This window comes from Thalassophryne amazonica, chromosome 12, assembly GCF_902500255.1.
Source record: "Thalassophryne amazonica chromosome 12, fThaAma1.1, whole genome shotgun sequence".
Classification (NCBI taxonomy): domain Eukaryota; kingdom Metazoa; phylum Chordata; class Actinopteri; order Batrachoidiformes; family Batrachoididae; genus Thalassophryne; species Thalassophryne amazonica.
This window is the reverse complement of record NC_047114.1, coordinates 27,386,347-27,397,798: the sequence shown is the minus strand read 5'-3', so window position 1 is coordinate 27,397,798 and position 11,452 is coordinate 27,386,347.

Genomic DNA, 11,452 nt, shown 5'->3' with positions numbered 1-11,452 from the left:
GTTTGTTTTACTGCCCTCCTGTGTTCATTTACGGTTCTTACATGTTTTAGTCCTTGTCTTGGTTTTACTGTCCTCTGGTGTTTGTTGAGGTTCCTTACACATCTTAGGGCCCCTTCAAACATAACACAAATGAAGCTGACTGGCGCACTGTCATGATTTGGTCCTTTTGGGGTATATGTTCTGTTTTATGCTGATTTTATCTGTATTTGTTATCTGGCTGTTCTCTTGCTTTGTCTTTCTGCTTGGGTTTTCTGTCTTGTTCTTTCTTGTCTCTCTCTCTTGGTGCTTGGTGTTCCTCTCTATCTGGCCACACCCTGGTTCTGGAAGTTTCACCTCACACCTGTTATTGATTTGCAGTTCATCACCTGGGTGCTTTATAAGCCACACAGTTTGCCTTTGTCCATTGCCAGATTGATGTGCCTTGTACCTTACTTCCAGCTCAGTCTTTGTGTTTTTTGCCTTGCTCTCGTTTGCCTCATTGTGTTTCTGATGACCTGCCTGTGTACCTTGACCACGCCTAAGCCCGATGTTTTTGTTACTGTTTTTTTTTTTTTTTGGACTGCTTCTCTGTGTATTGACTCCAGCTTACGAACCCAGTAAATGCTTTAACTTCACTGAGCTGTGTACCTGTGTCGTGCGGTTGTGTCCAGCCTGCTCTGCCATCCAACCTTCATTCATACGAAGGAGGAATTGCGTGCCACTTGTGAAAAATTAGCCCCCCCTCAAATGCCTTGCAGTGCCCAGGTGCCACCCATGAACATCCAGCACCACTCGCGGGACACTTAGAAAAGGCGAGGCCATTTGCGTTGCCAGCACAAGAGTAGAGAGCAGCTGAACACCTGCGACCTGGCTGTGCAAATGGCAGCACATTTTCTAAGTGCCCCATGAGTGTGCTGTTACCAAGCAACACACATGTCCTGCAAGGCCCCCCCAACATGTGGCGTGCAAGTGTGACCACCTCCCCCCACAACACAGATGTTGTTGAGTGTGTGTGCTCATGTGCGCGCATGAGCGGTATCGTGCACGCCTGTTTGACCATGTGTCCCTCCCAACAGCACGTGGAATGTTTTGCGGTTCCCCATTTCGTTTTTTGTTCGCGGTTTTTCAGCCAGTTTCTGCTTCTTTTGCCCAATTTTGTGTTATATGTGAAGGGGTCTTTCGTCTTTAATTAAACTGCACCTGGCTGGATACTGCACCTGCCGCCGATTAACTTGGTTATTTTAGTCATGCTTGTCTGTCTTTAGTTTGTGGGTCCATTGTATTTTGTTGGTGTCTTGTTTGCAGTGTCTCCTACGGGTAATAAGTTTTCCTTCATGTATTCATCTGTGTTCTTCCTTCTTTCCTCACAAACCACAAACACCTAATCCTGAGTGGATAGTTTCGTTCTTCAGTTGAATCCTGTTTCTGTATTTGGACTCACCTTCCATGAAGAAAAGAAACTCCGCAGTTGAATCCAGTCCCTGTGTTTTAACTCACCTTCTATGAAGAAAGGATATTCTTTAGTTGTATCCTGTCTCCACCAGGGCTGTATATAGGAATGTGAAAGGGGGGGTTCAAATCCTTGAGTTGGGGGTCCAGTGGGCCGCAGGGCCCCTGGTGGGGTCGAGGGGCAACGCCCTTGTGGGGTGCTCAGGGGGCGAAGTCCCCTGAAGCAGAAGCTTTTTGAGGATTTTGAGGGGTAAAAAGCTACATAAATTTCATTTGAAACCCAAAATGTATCATTTTAGGAAATACATTTTTATATACAAATAGTCCTTGCTTGGGATTGGATCAGTTGCCATACGAACCACCCAGGAAGAACCAAGATAACATTAATGCAAACTTTATACCTGCCGGCGTGAAAAAACTCATGCATGCGCACGAAGGTTCAAGCTTGGCTGATGCAAGTGCACATGATTCAAATCCATGTAGTTTTTGCAAAAAATAAAAAGGTCGGATAGTTTTCTAACAGACCTCGTATTTAGCAGTATTAATATTCGTGTTACATTATGAATATGTACGTATATGTAAGTTATGTATTAAAATAGTGGTATTTAATTTGGTGACCTTGTTTAACTCGTGTAATTCGCATAATAAATCCCATGTGAATATTTGCACCTTTACAGTATTTGCAGCAGGAAGAAGAAGCTCCCTTTATTTCTCAGCTTATATACTCAACAAAAATATAAACGCAACACTTTTGGTTTTGCTCCCATTTTGTATGAGATGAACTCAAAGATCTAAAACTTTTTCCACATACACAATATCACCATTTCCCTCAAATATTGTTCACAAACCAGTCTAAATCTGTGATAGTGAGCACTTCTCCTTTGCTGAGATAATCCATCCCACCTCACAGGTGTGCCATATCAAGATGCTGATTAGACACCATGATTAGTGCACAGGTGTGCCTTAGACTGCCCACAATAAAAGGCCACTCTGAAAGGTGCAGTTTTGTTTTATTGGGGTGGGATACCAGTCAGTATCTGGTGTGACCACCATTTGCCTCATGCAGTGCAACACATCTCCTTCGCATCATCCGTGAAGAGAACACCTCTCCAAGGTGCCAAACGCCAGCGAATGTGAGCATTTGCCCACTCAAGTCGGTTACGACGACGAACTGGAGTCAGGTCGAGACCCCGATGAGGACGACGAGCATGCAGATGAGCTTCCCTGAGACGGTTTCTGACAGTTTGTGCAGAAATTCTTTGGTTATGCAAACCGATTGTTTCAGCAGCTGTCCGAGTGGCTGGTCTCAGACGATCTTGGAGGTGAACATGCTGGATGTGGAGGTCCTGGGCTGGTGTGGTTACACGTGGTCTGCGGTTGTGAGGCTGGTTGGATGTACTGCCAAATTCTCTGAAATGCCTTTGGAGACGGCTTATGGTAGAGAAATGAACATTCAATACATGAGCAACAGCTCTGGCTGACATTCCTGCTGTCAGCATGCCAATTGCACTCTCCCTCAAATCTTGCGACATCTGTGGCATTGTGCTGTGTGATAAAACTGCACCTTTCAGAGTGGCCTTTTATTGTGGGCAGTCTAAGGCACACCTGTGCACTAATCATGGTGTCTAATCAGCATCTTGATATGGCACACCTGTGAGGTGGGATGGATTATCTCAGCAAAGGAGAAGTGCTCACTATCACAGATTTAGACTGGTTTGTGAACAATATTTGAGAGAAATGGTGATATTGTATATGTGGAAAAAGTTGTAGATCTTTGAGTTCATCTCATACAAAATGGGAGCAAAACCAAAAGTGTTGCATTTATATTTTTGTTGAGTACATACAAACATGTTTTTACAAACCAGACAATTGTAATTGTGTGTCTACATGGGTATTTACAAGCCTACTAATCTGTTTGATATCAGAGGGGGATAGGGACCAGGGAGCAAAAATTCTCAACCCCCATGGGAAAAGTTTATCTAGCATATCTAGTTTATCAGCAGAATTCTCGGGGGGGTTCAGTTGAACCCCCTGAACCCCCTCTATATACGGGCATGTCCACCTTGACTCTATGTTTGATTTCACCTTTAATGAATAAACTGTTGTTTCACCTTCGTGTCTGGGCTGATTTGCTTTGGGGTTCCTTTTAGTCCTTCATGACACCAACCCGTTACAGCTCCGACTGACTTTGATTCCCCTTATCACCAGAGTGTATCTCCACATCTCCAGGTTAGTCTCAACTTGCTCTCTACTCTCACTACAGATCGGTCAACATGCTCCTCACCATTACGAACAAGAAAAGGCTCAGAGCTGATTCTTGGTGTAATCCCACCTCCATATTGACTGCATCAATCATTGCTACTGCACGTCTCACTGCTGTCACACTGTCCTTATACAGATCCTGTACTGACATACAGTGGCGGCTACTGATCTTTCAAAGAGGGGAAGCTCACTGTCGGCTTACATCATAAAATTTGTGAATTTATTTAAAATGTCAATTCTGCCCTCCATTCCTTTTCAAGAAAATGGTCTGTGACCCTATTGTACCAAGTAGGCGTCTTTTCCAGGGACTTGACCCCAGTGTCCTCTCAATGGCCAGCAGAGCTAGGCTGCTTAGAAAGCGTTGGTCCATCATGTTGCGGTTGTAAGACTTAAGCCTTTTTAAACAGGAAAAGCTCTTTTCTACACCTGCAGATCCAATTGTTGCCACTGCCAATAAGTTTGTACAGCTGAGGCATTGCACTGTCCAACTACACGTCTTTTAGAAAAAACAAGAAATCACACAGCTTTCCCCTGTTACCCTCTAAGTCCTGATTTGAATGTAGGACTCTGTGGTGGGCACAGTTCCGCTAATCTGCTAACTGCTAATTATCAAAGCTAAAGTTTTCATTATTGGATTAGCTTTTCAGATAACTTTGAAAACCATCATCTTACCAATTATCTTCCAATAAGTTTTGGTCCAATAATTTTTAGACAGCTAACATATGTTTGGAGGTGTGGTAAACAAAGCTTTATAGTTACAAACATTAAGTTTAAAATCAGTTGAGTACCTACCTGTTAAATGTTTTGTAGTAGATGTGCAGTTCTATCCTCTGCAAACAGAGAAGAGCTGGTTCCAAACGAAACCACTCCATCCTCTGCAGGCAAAGGCAAACTAAGCACAGAAAAAAAAAGTTAATTTCTTTTCACCCAATACTGATACAGGGGCAATATCACCCAAGTCAGCCAGAGGCATATAGTTTTAACTTAACTAACTTAACTTTAACTTAAAATTTTAACCAAACTAATTTCGGACAACTTATTTAATTTAACGTCATGTCTGAAGTTTTATGAAGTGAAAATATCAGATATTGTCAGGGTCCAGCCCTGGGGTGGGGTAGGTTCACTTATTTCCCATTTCCACAGCTCAGTTTTCTAGTTATTAGTTTCACTCTGAGTTCATTATTTATTTTCTGTTCTATATTCTTGTTTTCTGTTTATTTTTGGATTTTCTGTTTTTCATATTTTAGTCGTGGTTTATTCATTCATTGTTTCCATCCAGTTATGGTTGTTTCCATTGTGTTAGCCATTCTGGTTTGTCTCCTGATTCTTATAATGTAGTCTTTAGTTGTTTCAGTCCTCTTGTGTTCTTCACGTAGCTTATATGGATGTCTTGTGTTTTGTTTTCTGTTTTACAGTTCAGATGGTAATTTATAGGTTCTTTGCTATGTTTATTATCTTCTTGACTTTAGCCATGTGTTTGTTCCTTTATTACCTCCGCCAAGGAGGTTATGTTTTCGGTCGAGTTTGTTTATCTGTCTGTCTGTCTGTTTTTCAGCAGGATAACTCAAAAAGTTTTGAACGGATTTTGATGAAGGTTGGAAATGACAAGAGGAAAAAATGATTAAATTTTAGTGGTGATCTGGATCACCATCCGGATCCAGGAATTTTTTAAAGGATTCTTCACCATTGCTGGATAGGGGGAATTTTGACATTATAGTTTCTAACTCCACAAAAACAAGGCAGAAAGGCTTGAAAAAAAATTAGGGTGTAACATAGTTAAATGTTCTATCAAACAACAAAGTTTGGTGATGATCGGATTCGGATTCTGGATCTGGTGATCCAGAATATGCAAAAATATAGGGAAAATAGAAAATGTGTCAGTGTGAGGTGACAAATGAAGCTAGAGATGCACAACTAACACCAAATTGTAGCTGAATCTGTACTGATTCAGTAAGGTGTCATCAGATTTGATGTAGCTTCAAATGTTATGGAGCTAGATCCAGAAGAAAACCGCCATTACCGAAAAATCGTTTTATACAATAACTTTTGAACTAATAAAGACATAAAAGTGATTCCAAGTTCTTTCATGGTCAAGGATGTCAAATATAAAGGAAAGAAAAGTGTATGTATCATAGTTTTGGTTGTAACACTGAATTGTTGAATAGATCACTGTGCCAAGGAGGGAATCTCTTTTGGGTCAGTGACCCTATGGCCTTGTGTAGCACATGCAACACTTTAAAAATAGTTCTATTTCAGAATTTACTGTTATTTATTTTGAGAAGTGTTTCATAAATGTTAAAAAATTCATATATTTGCAGTTTAGTTTAATAATAAACTGAATTTTGTCTCTTATTTGTTTTTGTCTATAAGCACATGCAATATCAATATCAGTGCTCAGATGACAGTAGCTTCTGAGAAAGGTACAAGTTGCAATAAACTGTGATGCCAAGCGCTAAGGATACATGCTATCCAGTCACAGCAGATGAAACTTTTTTTTTCTAGCAAACATCATTGTTAGACTTTTTTAGGTTCAGTGATTCCACGGCGTGTAGATGTTATGGTGTCAGTGACCCCATGGCCTTGGCGGAGGTTTGCACTCTCGGAGTGCTTCTAGTTGTCACTGATTTTGGTCACCGACTGCATTTCTTTCACATACACACTCTTGCACCTGTCTGTTTCTTCTTTGTTCCCCCCGTGTGTTCACTTACACTCTTGCATATGCTTGTTTCATCTTTGTCTCTGTTTTGTCCTTAGGTTCACTTACCCTCTTGCACTTGTCTGTTTCATCTTTGTCACAGTCCCGCTGAATCACTCCCTCACTCTCTTGCATCTTTTCGCTCCTCTTGGATTCACCCAACCACACCTCCCTTCTGGAACTTTCATCCACACATGCACTTTGTTAAGCTAATTACCTCACCTGTGTATTTAAGGCCTTCACTTTCTCCACTCCCCTGCTAGTTCATTTGACCTAGTCTGCATTCCAGCCTTGTTTTGCTCAACCGTGTAAGACCTTACTTTGTGTTAGACCCTGTTTTTTTTGTTTTTTTTTTGCCTCAGCCCTTGTACTTGGACTCACTGTGCTTTTTTGAACTCTGCTTGTTTTTTGACTCTGATTCTGCCTCAGTCCTGACAACATTGCTACTCTGTGCCACTGTGCTGGCTGTTTGACTTCTTTCCAGAGTTAGAAAACCTGGATGATCTGTTTGCTGCAGGTAGTCTTCCAGCCTGGGTGTGGCAGCCTGAATGCTTCCTGCTGTCCTGTCCATCTGACTCTGACAGCGAGTCTGATTGGGAAGATATTGATGATGATGATTGTGAGGAGGATGTTGAAACCTCATCAGAAACAGAGGGAATGAGGCTTCAAGACACTGCTAACATTTTGTTTAAAATCCAGGACTTGTTTTTTTTTTTATTTTTTGGCAATCCAGGGCAGCAGCGAAAGCAGGATATTTTTTCTGCTCTTGATGAGATACTGCAGACTGAACCCTATCTGGTCGGACATTTCCAGAATTAGTTAACATTAAAACCCTGTTCGAGCAAGGTCGCCTCCCTCAGTTCATTAAGGATCCGATGGACTATCTTTTTGAAGCTGAACTTACTGAAGCCTGCCATGATAACACTCTCTCCAGCCGCTGTCACACCCCCACAGAGGGGCTTTCTAACCACGCCCAGTCTGCCAGCTGCATTGCCATCACAGTGCTCTTCAACCCGGAAGTGGGCAGAGCTTGATCAGCCTGGTGGGCCGGTCCCGCGATCTTACGCGGCACCTGCGCTGGCCGTACCCACACCTGATCCACGCAAACTACGTGCATCTCAGTTCCAGTAAACGGCACCTGCAACCACTCCGCCTACGGCTCTGGAAGCTGTAGCGTTGCCTGTCTTCCCTGTTCATGCAGGGCCATCAGGAAGCGACACGTCTTCACAGCAGCTGACATCACCTGTTCCGCCTTCACCGGCACACTGGCTCCGGGAAACTCCAGTTCCGATGCCTCAGCGCGTCTCTGTGGGGCTCTCCGCAGCACCTCCTGCTGACACCGTCAAGGCACGCACACCACCACAGACTCCTGCTACGCCGCCACGGATCACAACAGCAGTAATCGCATCGACCACGACACGCACAGCTCTGCCACATTCCCCGGCTTTGGATGAAACCATCCCAGGGTGTGCTTCATCACCAACAGCAGCGGCTTCAGCTGACGGTCACATTGCCCGTGGCTCCACAGATGTCAACATTGCTACTCTGTGCCACTGCACCCAGTTTGCTTTGACCACACCTCAGCCTTATGTCTACCTATTACCTCTGCCACCTTGACTGATCACCCGTGTACTGAATCTGTGCAGTTTTTCCAGATAAAGCCTTTTATTACTCCAACTCCAGTTTCTGAGTCTGCATTCTGTTCATTCCTCACCATGAATCCTGACAGATATGTTTTAAAGTATTGCACTAATTTCTAAGGTTTTAGTATGGACATGCTGTCTCCAGGTGCATTATGGGTACTGTCAGTCCATTCACGACAAAAGAAATGCATTTGAGACACTATGGTCAAGCTCCACATGGTCAACACCATCAAACCCTTTGTATATTGTGCGTAAAACGCTTGTGAATATATTCTCTGGGTTTATAGATGTTGTTATTGTTTGTTTTATGTAAAAATGCCAGAAGAAGCCCAGGTTGCTTCTCCATTATTTTCAGTTGGAATCACTGCAATTGATTCCTGGTTATGTCAAACACTGTCTGTCGTTTTGTTCCAGAGTTTATATATATGAGGTCTGTTTAGAAAAGTATCGTACCTTTTTTTTTATTAATTTTTTTTCAAAAACCATATGGATTTGAATCACGTGTGATTGCATCAGCCAAGCTTGAACCTTCATGTGCATGCTTGAGTTTTTTCATGCCTGTCGGTTGCGTCATTCACCTGTGAGCAGTGGTCCACCCCTCTCGTTGGATTTTTATTGCGAAAAAATGTCTGAACGATTTGGAGCTTTGCTGCATCAATTTTTTCCAGAAACTGTGAGACCTCCAGGTGGACACCATTCGGAAAATTCAAATGGCTTTTAGGGACGATTTTATAGGGATTACACAGATTAAGGAGTGCTCCAGCTGATTTTAAAGACCGCCCACAGCGCCGATCGACAGGCTCAAACCCCGCTGAAACAACCAGATCATTTCCAACGTGAAGGCAGGAATGAACTGAAGGGAGCTCTGCTTCTTCAAAGGTGAGTTCCACTTGAGAATATCCTCATGAGATAAGTGCACTGAAGAATTTTCTCTCCATAAAAGTGAGTTCAACTGACTAATCTTCTCTTCATTAAGGTGAAAATATACTGAGAAATCTTCTCTTCATAAAAAGAGAGTACAACTGAGGCATCTTTTCTTCACTAGGGTGAATATAAAATGAGGACACACTCTTCATACCAGTGAGAAATTGAAGAGAATATATTTTTATCTTGCTTGGCGTCATTTTAGCAATGTTTTTTTGATGCACTTTACATTGGTGATTATGCTCAATGTACAATAAAATGTTTGAGTGGTGTCTTCATTATAAAAATGGTAACAGATAATTGGGACTAAGCGCGCTATACCTTAAATCAATAGGGGTACTGATTAAATTGGAATTATTCATTGATTTAATGTAACAATGTATTAAATTATGTTTTATGCTGAATATTATGATGGTGTTAGCTCATGCTTAAGATTTAGCAATGTCATAACCCTGTATTAATATATTATAAGTTTATATGCATTTATTCTTACTCATTGTGATAAAGTGTGCAAAGTTTAAACATGCTGTCTTCCTGCTGACAATGACTCACTAACTTTCTGGAAAACGACACCATATCTATAGAATGTCCAGAAAGGCCAGATCTAGTTCTGAAGCTCAGGCATGATGTCCTAGTAACCTCTCTTGCCTGTTAGTCATCTGGCCATGACTGCCACCCATGTATCGGGTGATCAAGAGGACCAATCAGAACCCCACTCATGCCCAACTTTTTGAAGAAATAAGAAACATTCCCTTATATGCCAATTTTTTTGAAGAAAGAGGAATCACCCCCCTGTGGGCTTAACAGGGGGGTGAGTCCCAGTTATTCAGAACATTTGGCAGGGTCAGGGCGCTGAGCCCTTGTTTTTTTTTCTGTTTCAGCTTTGATTTATCAGTAATTATTTTCATCATGAGTTATTCAGTTATGTTTTTCTTATCACTTTGTTACTTTTCATACTTTAGCCATTGTTCTGTTCTAGTTCTGTTCAGCCAGTTTGTGTTTTCATTGTTTATCATTTAGCTTTCTTCTGTATTTGTTGGCTGTTGTTTTCTGTTGTACTTTTATATCAGGTTTTGTTTATTAGACTGTTCCTGTTTAATTTTTCTTTTGTGTTGATTTCCTGATCAGTTCTAGTTGCTTTTGTTCACATGCTCATGTTTGATTTCAGTTCTTGTTTTTGTAGTTTCACATTCAGTGTTAGTTTATTCCTCACACCCAGCTTATTATGTTCACATCACTGCACCTGCCCCATGTCTTTGTTTCCCACCTTGTTTGTCTGCTTTGTGTTTTCATTCACTCCCACTCTTGCTCCAGCTCATGTCTTTGTCTGTTACTTCACTCCTCTGTGCTTTCCTTCCTTCAATATCTTGTACTCTGCACAACCTTTGGCTCCCCTGGTCACGCCCCCTTCCAGAGACTTCCATGCACCTGCTTCACCTCACCCTAATTTGTTTGCTCCTTATTTAAACCATCACAGTCTCACAGCTCACTGCCAGTTTGTTATCTCGTACACATTCCAGCGCCTTTGTCAGTTCTGATTTTTGCTTTGCCGTGTATCGTACCTCTGCTCTGTTTTCCTCGACCATGCTTCTTGCCTTGTCCCGGACGTCTGTGTTTGCTCGTGCCTCTGACCCCTGCTCAGCCATGACTGCGTTTTTGCCTGATCCTGATTGTACCTCTGCTCCGCTGCTTGATCATGTGTACCGAACCAGAGCCTGGAATAAAGACCATGTTTTCTCCTACACCTAAGCCTAGTCCGGGAGTTTGCATTGTGGGTCCAGCCACCATGGTAGACGGGCCCCGGCCTGTTCTGACAAGATTATTCCCAGTTATTCAGAATAAGGCTGCTCGTGTGGCACTTAGATGCAGTTATAAGACAAATATCATCACAATGCATAAAAAATTAAACTGGTTGTTAGTCAAAGATAGACTTTTATATTCGCTGATCATTTTTGTTAGATTATTGTCACTAAGTTACCTTGTATTTTGTTTAGAAATTTTTCTTTTAGTTCAGAAAATCATACTTACAAAACCAGACATGCTGTGGTGGGAAATTTTACATTACCTGTAGCTGGAACCAATGCCATCAAGAACACTGTCACATTTAGGGGTATGCATGAATGGAATTTATTATTGGATCACATCAAAGACATTGCAAATTAATGTTTCTTTAAAAAAAACTTCTAAAACAGTATTTATTGGTATAAGGAGTAATCTGAATCAACCCTTTCACCATGTATAGTTGATTAATTTGATTTGATATGTTTCTGGTTTTGATGTGATTTTTTATTTTCATTTATATTTTTTTATATATTTTCAAATGTATTTTTGATTTACTATATTTGTAAATCTGTTGGACCCCAGGAAGAGTAGCTGCAGCAAAGCTACAGCTAATGGGGATCCAAACAAACAATAAACCACGGCCATGCCTGGCCAGCCAATCAGAAGAGGACATCACCCTAACAGACAGAGACTCAAAGACTATAATAACTGTTGCTTT